The 12,119-nt window shown below is 36.0% G+C and overlaps 1 non-coding gene and 1 pseudogene across 1 annotated transcript; both read right to left on the bottom strand.

Annotated features, from left to right (window-relative positions):
• LOC108476356 (probable polygalacturonase) overlaps positions 1-9,541 on the bottom strand; it is a 54,751-nt pseudogene extending 45,210 nt beyond the window's left edge.
• A 2,140-nt stretch (positions 9,542-11,681) lies between these two features.
• Positions 11,682-11,788, bottom strand: LOC128295882 (small nucleolar RNA R71). The gene has a single exon (XR_008286431.1). It is a non-coding gene; the product is annotated as a small nucleolar RNA R71 (small nucleolar RNA).
• Positions 11,789-12,119: the final 331 nt, after the last annotated feature.

The following is a 12,119-nucleotide window of genomic DNA, read 5'->3' as shown; positions in this document are numbered from 1 at the left end:
CCTTGATCATGTGACACAAGTCAGTATGTATGCCCTATTTTCACACGGTCTAAGACACGGGTGTGTCTACTAGCCGTTTAAGGCACACAACCTGTTCACATGGGCATGTGATACTTGAAATGTTGAAATTTTTCTAAGTTTCCAAAATTTTAATATGTCACTGATTTAGTCCCGAATGCATGATTAAAGCTTTGTATGTTCGATTTAAGTACATATTGAATGTGAATGATTGATAGTTACTGAAATAAGATGTTATTGGATATATGATTGTTTTGAATTGAGTTACAATCCCGGTAATGCCTTTTAACCTATTCCGGTGATGGTTACGGGTTAGAGGTGTTACATAAACCCTATCATTCTTCTTTAAAGAAATCAAGGGATTCGTATAACCGTTCAACAGCTTCAATGAGGTATTCCAATAGAGATCGTGGGAAGCAACACACGAGTCCAAAAGCTCAAGCTACTTCAGTATCAAGTATTGGTAGTGTCAAAACCAACAAACCTGAGTGTCAACAGTGTGGAAGACGACATTTTGGAGACTGCTAGATGAATAGTAAAGCTTGTTTTAGATGTGGCTCACAGGATTATTTTTTTTGGGATTGTCCTGATTTACCCGAGAAAAACAAATTTCTGAATACAAAATTGAGCAATACAGCTGTTAGAGGGAGACCACCTCAAAATAATGGAAATGTGACTAGTAGTAAAGTTGTGACAATGGACTCTACTATGAGATCTGAGGCTCAAGCGCCAACTAGAGCTTACGCTATTCGTGCTCGCGAAGATGCGTTATTTATCACCAATACATTTTTTCTCTATGACACTGATGTAACTACTTTGATTGATCCTGGATTGACCCATTCATATGTCTGTATGAATTTAGTGTCTAGTAGGAATTTACCTATTAAGTCTACTGAATTCGTGATTAATGTATCGAACCCCTTAGGCCAGTACGTTCTAGTTGATAAAGTTTGCAAAAATTATCCTTTAATGACTCGGGGTTATTGTTTTCCTGCTGATTTGATACTTTTACCATTTGATGAATTCTATGTAACCTTGGGTATGGATTGTTTGACTCTGCATGATGTTGTTGTAAACTGTAGATGAAGACTATTGAGCTGATATGTCAGAATAGTGAAATTCTTCGAATTGAATCCGATGATTCGAGTGGGTTGCCTATAATGATATCGACGATGTTAGCTTAGAAATATGTGGGGAAAGGTTGCGATGCTTACCTTGCGTATGTACTTGATACAAAAGTGCCTGAATCGAAGATTGAATCAATGCCAGTGGTTTGTGAATATTCAAATGGGTTCCCAGAAGAGTTACCTGGGTTGTTACTGATCAGATAGGTCAATTTTGCTATTGAATTAATATCAGGAACATCACCGATATAGATAGCTCCGTATAGAATGACTCTTACAGAATTGAAAGAATTGAAAGCTCAACTATAAGAGTTAGTAAATAAAGGTTTTGCACGACCTAGTTTTTCGCCCTAGAGTGTACCAGTTCTATTCGTAAAGAAGAAAGATGAATCGATGAGACTATGTATTGAATATTGTCAGCTCAACAAGGTTACGATTAAGAATAAATATCCTTTGCCGAGAATTGATGATTTGTTTGATCAGTTGAAAGGAGCAACAATATTTTCAAAGATTGATTTGTGATCTGGCTATTATCAGTTGCGGGGTAAAGATTCGGATGTGCCGAAAACTGCGTTCAGAACCAGGTGCGGGCATTATAATTTCTTGTTATGCCGTTTGGGTTAACAAACGCTCCTGCAGTTTTTATGGATTTGATGAATAGAATTTTCAGGTAATATTTGGACAGATTCGTAGTTGTATTCCTTGATGACATTCTGATCTATTCTCGAGACGAATCTGAGCTTGCCGAGCATTTGAGAATTGTATTGCAGACTTTACAAGATAAATAACTGTTTGCTAAATTTAGTAAATGCGAGTTTTGGCTCTGAGAAGTTGGATTTTTGGGACATATTGTTTCAGCAGAAGGCATCTAAGTTGATCCGAGTAAGATTTCAGCAGTTGTTGGCTGGAAACCACTAAGAAACGTATTCGAGTCAGAAGTTTTATGGGATTAGATGGCTACTATCGGTGTTTTGTAAAAGGGTTCTCGATGATTGCTACACTGATGACTCAATTGTTACATAAAGATGTGAAGTTTGAGTGCTCTAAGAAATGCCAACAGAGTTTTTAATAGTTGAAAGCATTGTTAACTGAAGCACCAGTTTTAGTTTAGCCTGATTCGGGTAAAGAGTTTGTGATTTTCAGTGATGCGGTATTGAATGGTTTAGGATGTGTTTTGATGCAATAAGGCAAAGTGATAGCTTATGCTTCCAGACAGTTAAATCTGCATGAAAAGAATTATCTGATACACGACTTAGAGTTGATCACTATTGTTTTCGCATTGAAAATTTGGTGACATCATTTGTTCGGTGAAAAATGTCATATTTTTACTGACCACAAGACTTTGGAGTATAAAATGTCTCAAAAAGATTTGAATTTGCGACAATGAAGTAGCTCGAGTTGTTGAAAGACTATGGATTAGTGATTGATTATCATCTGGGAAAAGCGAATGTAGTTGCGGATGCTTTGAGTAGAAAATCTTTATTTGCTTTGCGGACGATGAACATATAGTTAACCTTATCTGATGATGGTTTGATTTTAGCTGAGTTAAAAGCTAAACCAATATTTCTTCAGGAAATTTGTGAAGCTTAGAAATGTGGCAATGAATTGCAAGCTATAAGAGTATAGTGCGAGTCGACTACTGATTCAGAATATCAGATCGGATTTGATGATTGTTTGCTGTTTCGAGGTAGATTTTGTGTATCGATAAATTCTAAGCTTATTCCAAAAATTCTACACAAAGCACACAGTGGTTGTTTATCTGTTCATCCAGGGAGTACTAAGATGTACAGTGATTTGAAACAGATGTACTGGTGGTCAGGCATGAAACATGACATTTCAGAATTTATGTCCAGAAGCTTGGTTTGTGAACAAGTTAAAGCTGACATCAAGTGCCTTCGAGACTACTACAGCCAGTGATGATACCAGAGTGGAAATGGGATAGAGTTACGATGGATTTCGTATCGGGATTACCCTTATCTTAGAAAAAGAAATATGCTATCTAGGTTGTTGTTGATCGTTTGACAAAATCTGCACATTTTATTCCAATACGTACACAATTTTCACTCGATAGATTAGCTGATTTATACATCTCTGAGATTGTTAGATTGCACGGGGTACCAGTCTCCATTATTTCGGATAGAGATCTGTGGTTTACGTCATGATTTTGGAAGAAATTGTAAGAAGCTTTAGGTACGTGGTTGTATTCTAGTATTGTATTTCATCCTCAAACCGATGGTCAATCCGAGAGAGTAATTCATATTCTCGAAGATATGCTTCGTTGCTGTGTTTTAGAGTTTGAGGGCAACTGGGAAAAATATTTACCATTGGTTGAGTTTGCATATAATAATAGTTTTCAATTGAGTATAAAGATGGCACCGTATGAAGCTTTATATGGTCGTAAATGCCAAATTCCGTTGTATTGGATTGAGCTTAGTGAGAAAAAATTTCACGGGGTTGATTTGATCAGAGAGACCGAAGAGAAAGTGAAAGTAATTCGTGATAGTTTGAAAGAAACTTTAGATCGACAGAAATCATATGCGAATTTGAAACGTAAAGATATTGAATTTCAAATCGGCGATAGAGTGTTTTTGAAAGTATCGCCATGGAAAAAGATTCTTCGACTTGGTTGCAAAGGAAAATTGAGTCCACAATTTATCGGACCGTATGAGATTAATGAAAGAATTGGGCTAGTGGCATATCGACTAGCTTGACCGTCAGAATTAGAAAAGATCCATAATGTATTTTATGTATCCATGTTACGACGGTACAGATCAAATCCGTCGCGTATAATTTCTCCGACAGAGATTGAAATTCAACCTGATATGTTGTATAACAAAGAATCAATAAGAACTTTAGCTGAAGAGATTAAAAAGTTAAGAAACAAAAGCATAGCTCTAGTGAAGGTTGTTGAAGAAGCTACATGGGAACCCGAGGAAGCTATTAGAAAATAGTACCCTAACCTATTTTCTGGTAAGATTTTCAGGAACAAAAATTCCTTAGGGGGGAGAGTTGTAACAACCCGTTTTCAGTGGAATCGGAATAGTGGTTTTGGGACCATAAATCTAAGGTCAAAATATTTGTTTTATTATTATTTTAATGTCTACAACTTGTTAGTAGTGTCGTATAAGAAATCACTAAGAAATTTAATCGTTTGCATCCTCAATTCGATAAAAAGGACTAAATCGCGTAAAATGTAAAAGTTAAGTTCTATTAGTTAAAAGTGTCTAATAGCTATGGAAACTTAAAGTGGGGGTCCCTATGTAGTAAATAGACCATTAATGAGATAGTGGAGGATGCTGACTTGGCATATTGAGTAAATTTTTAATTATTGAAAGGTTAATTAAGTAAATTAGTTAATAAACATAAAATAAATAGAACCAAATTAAAGCTTTCTTCCTTATTTCTTTCTTCAACCAAAAATTGAGGTTAGAATAGCCATGGAAGAAGCTTGTTTCAGCCAACCGTAAATTTTCAATAGGTAAGTGATTTTTGATCTATTTTTAATGATTTCTATGTTTTTGGAGTCGTAGTTTAATCTAGCTAGCCCAGGGACTAATTTACAAAATTGTTGAAAGTATAGGGTTTTAACATTGATGAATGTGTATGTTTTTTGATGTTTGATGGTAAAAAATGGATGGTTGTTGTTAGATAAACAACATTTGTTAAGTGATTTTTGATAAAATTATCAATTAGGGATTAAATTGAGAAATGTGAAAATTATGTGGTAAATGTGTGAAATAATGAAAATTTTGGGCTACTATAAGTCTATATAGAATTCGGCTAGTACAGATTGAAATGGAATTTCATGAATTTTTCATTTTATGAGCTAGGGACTAAATTGCAAAGAATTCAAAATTTAAGGGGTAAAAATGTAATTTTTCCATAATGTGATTTTTGGGTTAAATTGAATAGAATGATATTTAATTAAGTTAAATTTGATTATATATAGATCAAGAAAAGTAATGTTCGGACTTAGATTGGGAGAAAAACAAAATAGTGGATTGATAGCTCGATTCTCTCTGTACAAATTTTAGGTAAGTTCATTTGTTAATAAGTATTAATGTAATTGTCTTTTAAATGCTTTATTATTGAAATATTGATGGATACGACTTCATGAAAAATATTAAACAAAGATTTGGTGATGTGTGAAATCCCGGTTGAACCTTAGGAATAGATAGGATACAAATGACATGTTATTAAGGGTTATTGTGTTTTGGGTATTGGTCCGTATGTTCTAATGATGGCTGAGTTTTTCGGCATGTGTTGCGGTTACTCGTCAGCTTGTGTGAATAGCACCGTGTAGCTATGTCTTGAACGTTAGCTTGTGTGAGCAGACCCGATGATAGCTCGAGATGAGCATTTACATATGAGATATGAGATTGAGATGGTTTCGACCATGTATTGGTAGTTAAGGTGCGAGATTCCTGAGTATTCGATATTATTCTGAATGGTTCAATGGGTACATTGATGGTATGAAAGAATAAGTGATTGATACGTATCATATCGAGTATGTATGTGAATCATATAAGCTTTGAGTTTATAAAACTTGTGAATTTCATATCTAACCTTGTGAATGAATATGTGATAGATTTGTGGATCAATATGAGTTATATTTTGTTATGTTTGATTACTTAAATTGTGTTCATATGGTAAGTTGAGTTTATTGCTATACGAACTTACTAAGCTTAATAGCTTACTCTGTTTACCTTTTCGTGTTTTATAGTGATTTCAAAGCTTGCTTGGATTGGAAGTTGTTGGAGATCTCACCACACTCTCCAACTATCATTTTGGTACTTTTGAACTTGTGTACTTGGTTATATGGCAAGTATAGATGTTGTGGTTAATATGGTTTATATGTTTATAATGTTGATAGCCAGTTGATTTGGCTTGTAAATGATATATGTTTTTGGTTATGGGTTTAGCCATGTGATTTGGCTTATTTTGGTAAACTTGGTGTATATATGTGTAAATGACCTTTGATGTCTGGGTTACAATTGCTATGTGAATGTCTTGTTGTGAATTGGTATTTTGAGTACAAAATAATGGAATTTGAGAATGTGGTATGCATGTTGATTTAGGCACAAAGTCTAATAGATGAGTTTGATCATTTAAGTGTTTCTTGGATGTGAAATTGGTATGAATTTGAATGGCTAGTGGGGATGATTATGAGCATTTTGGTTCTTCGTATTGGTAGTAAATGATTTTGGCTTGAAATTGGTTGGTTATAAGTGCTTAATTCTGCCTTGGTTGTTTTTGCATTGTTCAACCTAAGTTGACAACACTTTGGGTGAGAATGATGGCTTGGAAAATAGCCTATTTTTGTCCGCATGGGTAGAAACACAGGCGTGTGTCTCATCCGTGTATGACACACGGTTTGGTGACATGACCGTGTGTCTGCTGGTACTTTAGTAGAAACCAAGTGAGTAGCTCCACACAGCCCAGCACACGAGTGTGTGACTTGGCCGTGTGGCATAAGTTAGTATACCCTCCAGTTTTCACATGGCCTAGCACCTGACTTAGCACACAGGCGTATAAGGTCTTTTTGAAGGGTACACGGGCTAGTCACACGGGTGTGTGGTTGGCCGTGTGACCTAAGTCAGGGAGTTGCACGAGGTAAGACACAAGCTGGGACACGGCCTTGTGATCCCATTTTGAATGTCCACTCGGCCTGTGGCACGGGCGTGTCTTTGGCTGTGTGAGACACAGGGTCGAGCCGTACGGGCGTGTGTCCCTTGTACATTGAAAATTTTCTATGTTATTTCGAAATTTTCCTAAGTTCCAGGTTTAGTTCCGAACCACTTATAATGCTTTTTTTAGGCCTCGAGGGCTCGTATTAGGGACTATATGATGTAATTGAATAATTTTTAATTATTATGAGAATTGTAATTTGAATTATTTGATTGTTTATGAGATTAGTCTAGAAATACTCTCTAGCTCTATTCCTGTGACAGGTACGGGTTAGGGGTGTTACAATCATTGCGACGGCGGTCAGCAGACTCTATGAGGAAACACTACGACACCTCTAAGAGCTTTAAGGTGTAAGACCATAGCTCAGTTATGACAACCAATGGTAGTTTTCCGGGACAGTAAACATGGGATATTTTATCAAGATAGTAAATACGGGATAGTCTGCTGGGATAGTAAACACGGGGTAGTCCACTGGGTCAATAAACACATGGTGGTCTGTTAGGATAGTAAACATCGGGTAATTTGTTAAAATAGAAAACACGGTAAATTCCGTTTGGACATAAAACATGGTGGTCATAACTAGATAGTCTAAGGTTTATAAGAGATGTAGAGTTCATGGTGTGGCTGGAGCGACAAGTCACAAGAAGAAGTGAGGTTGGTGTGTAAAAGGAATATAGACCACTAGAATAATAAGTGATGCCAGAGTTATATGTCAAATAGAAAAAGAGGCTCCTTAGATATGAAAGTTTACATAGTATATGCAAATACTAGTCCGCTAGGGAGGCTATAGATTTCACACGATTTAAGCAGGCACGAATTTGTCTGCAGTAGGACACAGTCATATATTGTAAATAGACAAAAAGGTCAGCTGAAGGGTTGAGTAGGTTGATCAGAGTCTTCATGAGAGGAAATGCATGCCCAATGCTAAATGACCAGTAATGTCTGTTAGAGGATAGTGAAAAGAAGAGGTCAAATATAGCCAGAAAGAATGGTTGAGATCTTGTTGATCTACCAAAGGTAGGAACTGCATGTCCTAAGAAAACTTTTTGGGAAATAGATCGACAAAGTAAGGGCTAAGGTGTTGGTTTGTGAGCTCTAGTACACCAAGACTACTAGAACATTTAAATATGGTGAAGACAATGGATATAGAAATTTCTTGGGTAGTCACCAAGCATTGCCTGCCAAAAATAATGAATGCGATTATCAAAGATATTAATTTTAGGCTGGATATCTTAAATTTTTCTTAAAATTTACATAAGGATCTTACTAATTTCCCAAACTTACAATATTTATGCTTGAATACAGGTTATTTAAAGATTTAAAAATCGAAAGGGGCCCAGTTAGACTTCGCCTTGTGTTAGGTCAAGTGTGGCAGCTGTACATGTATATAGATGGGCACCCTAGAGGCTTTGCCTCATGGTCAAGTTGCCATTTTTTGTTATTGAGTCTTTGTCCAAAAAATTACAATCAACTGATGGAAATGAAGCCTTAAATTTTTATTAGTATTTTAATACAAATTGTTTAAGTATGTAATTAAACCAAAAAAAAATTTTTGTGAAGTTATTCGGCTTAGTGTAGTATCCGATGCCTGGACCTGGCAAATGGGACAGGTAGAGGGTGTTACGAATTGAATGGTATTAGAGCTTCGGTTTATCTGATCCTCTGGACGTAGGAAGTTATGGGATAGCCCCTATATACATGTTACCTTAGATCTGGTTTAATCCTTCAAGAGTTATTATAAAATAGTAAGTGCACTGAGAATAAGTGAAAAATTGGTGGATTATAACTAAATAGGCGACATATATAATGCACGAAAATAGAAGGAAAGGAAAAAGATAGGAGTTTTGATTACTGTGGGGAATTATTACAAATAAAGAGAGAAGTAGGCATCATCCCCAGTAGGCAGATCAACCGTTTCTTTTGCATTTTCCTCCCCCTCATCAATAGTTTCTTTTATAGAAGTAGGAGTGGTGGGCTTAGGCTTGGGTGGGAAGAAAAAACTGTTAGAATATTTCCATTTCTTCTTAAACACTTCTCACTCAGCTCCAGAAGGGTTCATCTCATTAAAGCCTAGATTCTTGTTGATGTACTGGCGCAGACAACTTAAATCCACTTGGCTCACATCAAAGGGGCCCACGACAACATGGGCATGAAGGATGTAATTTGACCTTAGCTTGAGAAGATAATCCGTGATCCCCACCATAGTCTTTGCTTAGCTTCATTATTTTCTTCTAGTTCCTTTCTAAGCCTACCAAGTGATGAAAATCTCAAACTTCATTTTTAATGAGTTGTATTTAGACTCCTAGTTGGAGTCGGACTTGGTGAACTCTTGAGCTTGGCGGGCTGCGACCTCCTGTGCTTGGTAGAGTTGTATTAGTTATTGATTTTGAGAGGCTAGGGTTACCTCCAATTGATCCCATTTAGTTTCACTTTTGTGACATCAACCACAGAGGAAGAGCTTTGGAGGAAGAGGGGAGAGTATATTCTTTTAGTTCTTGGGGCAAGTCCCTCTCCCAGTGTTGGCTAATTTCTGTTGGGGAGAAGGGAGGCTAACCTACAAAATAATGGTCCCTCCATGAGAGCAAACTTGATGTCCCACCAGAAGAAATAGGAGGTTGCCTCGATCCAGTAGGGAGAGATGGTGGTGCAGAAGGGGAATTTTGGAGAGCAAACTTATCAGACGGACTCTGTTCAATGAGAGAAACGTCCATAGAAGTAGTAGACTTAGTTTAAGTTTAGGGTGAAATGGGAAGATGAGCAGAGTGAGCTCCCTCTTAGGATTGATAGTTTCTTGCGTCATTTACAGTGGACCAGCCTACTACCACTACTCTCCTTGGTACTTCAAGAGCCTCATTCAGTCTTTAGCCTCTTACAATCGCTACCATCCACCTACAACTTTACATCAAGGTCAACGACAACCTTTTGTGCCTTCTTTATGATGACATTGATAAACTATAAAAGTAACATATTTTAATCCCATTCTTAATGGGTTTTTGGATGATTAATTATTCAAATTAGTGAATTTGATGCTCTTAATCCTTTAAATTCATGTTTCTATACCTAGGAGAGCATTTAGGAGCGAAAGGAGTGAAAAAATGAGCCAAAATTAGAAAAAAAGAAAACAAGTTATTTTCAGGATCTACACAGCTTGGGCATTTCCATATGGGCTGGCCACACACTCATGTGCCAGCCTGTGTCGATTTCGCACCCTACTTCCCAAATATGCAGAAAAACCCAATTTTTAGGCTTTTTGAGCACTCTAAAGTCTATAAATACCAATTAGAAGAAGGCATAAGAGGGCGATCAGAGAAGATCAAAGAAAACACTCGAAGAACGCCATCAAAATAAACTAAGAAACAGATCTCCCTCAAGATCGAAGATCTCCATTTAATTTCTTTTAAAGTTTTATTGAGTTTTAAGATTATGAACTAAATTCCCTAGATACCCAGGGAGGATGAAACCTATGATTTACATGATAAATACTTGATTCTTGTTCTTAATTATATATGCTTATTTCTTATTTTAATATTTTAGGGATATTAATTCATGTTTAATGTGCTTATTTCAGTGGAGCAAAAGTCCTGTTTAAGAGTAGATCTAGCATAATTAAGTGGAGTTGCATGTAATCCTAGAAATAGGACGACATGAATCTACCGGGTTAGAGTCAAATCTAATAAGGGAATTCATAGATTGAGTTAATGCGTCAATAGGGGTTTTAATTAAAAAAAGATTTCAATTAATCAACCTAGAGTCAGTTGTTCTTACTCTCGAAAGAGATATTGACATAATTTAGGGATTTCTACGGACAAGACATAAGTGAATAAATCATTTAATTCAGATTCATAATAATAAGTGAAATCTAGGAGGATTCTTTACTGGGTATTGCCTTTCTCAATGGTTATCTTCGATTATTTTCTTATTTCATTCTCTGTTGCATTTTTAGTTCAATTAGATTAGTAAATTTAGATTAAAAACAATCACTTTAATTTATCGGCTAAATAATAGAAAAATGGTAATAACTAGTACTTTTAGTCTTCATGGATATGATATTCCCTACTCATCATAACTATACTATTGTTCGATAGGTACGGTTGCCTTACTCGTATTTATAGTTAGTTTAGTGGCCATCAAGTTTTTGGCACCATTATCGAGGACTAAAATATTAGGAACACTTGATTTTTATTAATTTGGCCATTTTTATTTTGTTTTTAGTTTAATTTTTACATTCTATTTTTTTTTTCTTTTATTTGCTTCTTGTAGGTTCTTTTAGTTTATGACTAGGAGAAACTTGTTAGAACCATTGTTATTTGATAGTGAAATTGAAAGTACAGATCGCAAAAGTCGTAGAGAAGTAAGGAAAAGTTGACAGAATTTAGCAGAAGAGTAAGTGGACATTATTATTATTACTAAGGAGATGAGTGATAATCAGAATAATCAACTACCTCCTGCAGTTGTTGCAAATCTTGTAAATCCAGATTATGTTCCTCGTACTATGTACGATTATGCCAAGGCCAATTTAACTGGGGTTGAATCGAGTATTGTACGACCCACTATTGCTGCGAATAATTTAGAATTGAGTCGAACACTATTTAGATGATTCAACAATTTGTTTAGTTCGATGGTTTGCAAGACAAAGATCCAAATACTCAGTTGACCAATTTCCTAGAAATCTGCGATATTTTTAAGATTAATTGCGTTTCTAATGATGTCATTCGCCTACGGTTATTCCTTTTCTCGTTGAGGAACAAAGCTAAACTATGGTTGAATTCTTTACCACGAGGTTCTATCACTACATGGGATCAAATGACCGAGAAATGCCTATTAAAGTACTTCCCACCGGCTAAGACAACCAAGTTTAGGAATGATATCTCTTCCTTCATTCAAATCAACTTAGAAACCTTATATAATGCATGGGAGAGATATAAGGATTTATTGAGAAGGCGCCCTCACCATGGGTTGCCTCTATGGCTACAGTTTCAAACCTTATACAACGTTTTGAATCCTTCAACTAGGCAGTTGATCGATGCAGCAGCCTGTGGAACACTTAACAATAAAACACCCGAACCGGCTTATGAATTTATAGAGGAGATGGCACTAAATAATTTTCAATGGCAAGTTATAAGGATGAAGCCAATGAAAGCAGGCGGTGTCTTTAATTTAGATGTAGTCACCATGTTATCAAATCAGATAGAATAATTAAATAATAAAATTTATGGTTTTATGTTCCTACGCAAGTACATCTGGTAATGCAATGCGATACGAATGGAGGAGGAATGAACAATCCAGAAT

The sequence above is a fragment of the Gossypium arboreum genome, chromosome 7 (assembly GCF_025698485.1).
Source record: "Gossypium arboreum isolate Shixiya-1 chromosome 7, ASM2569848v2, whole genome shotgun sequence".
Classification (NCBI taxonomy): domain Eukaryota; kingdom Viridiplantae; phylum Streptophyta; class Magnoliopsida; order Malvales; family Malvaceae; genus Gossypium; species Gossypium arboreum.
This window is presented reverse-complemented; position numbering and strand designations above follow the sequence as displayed.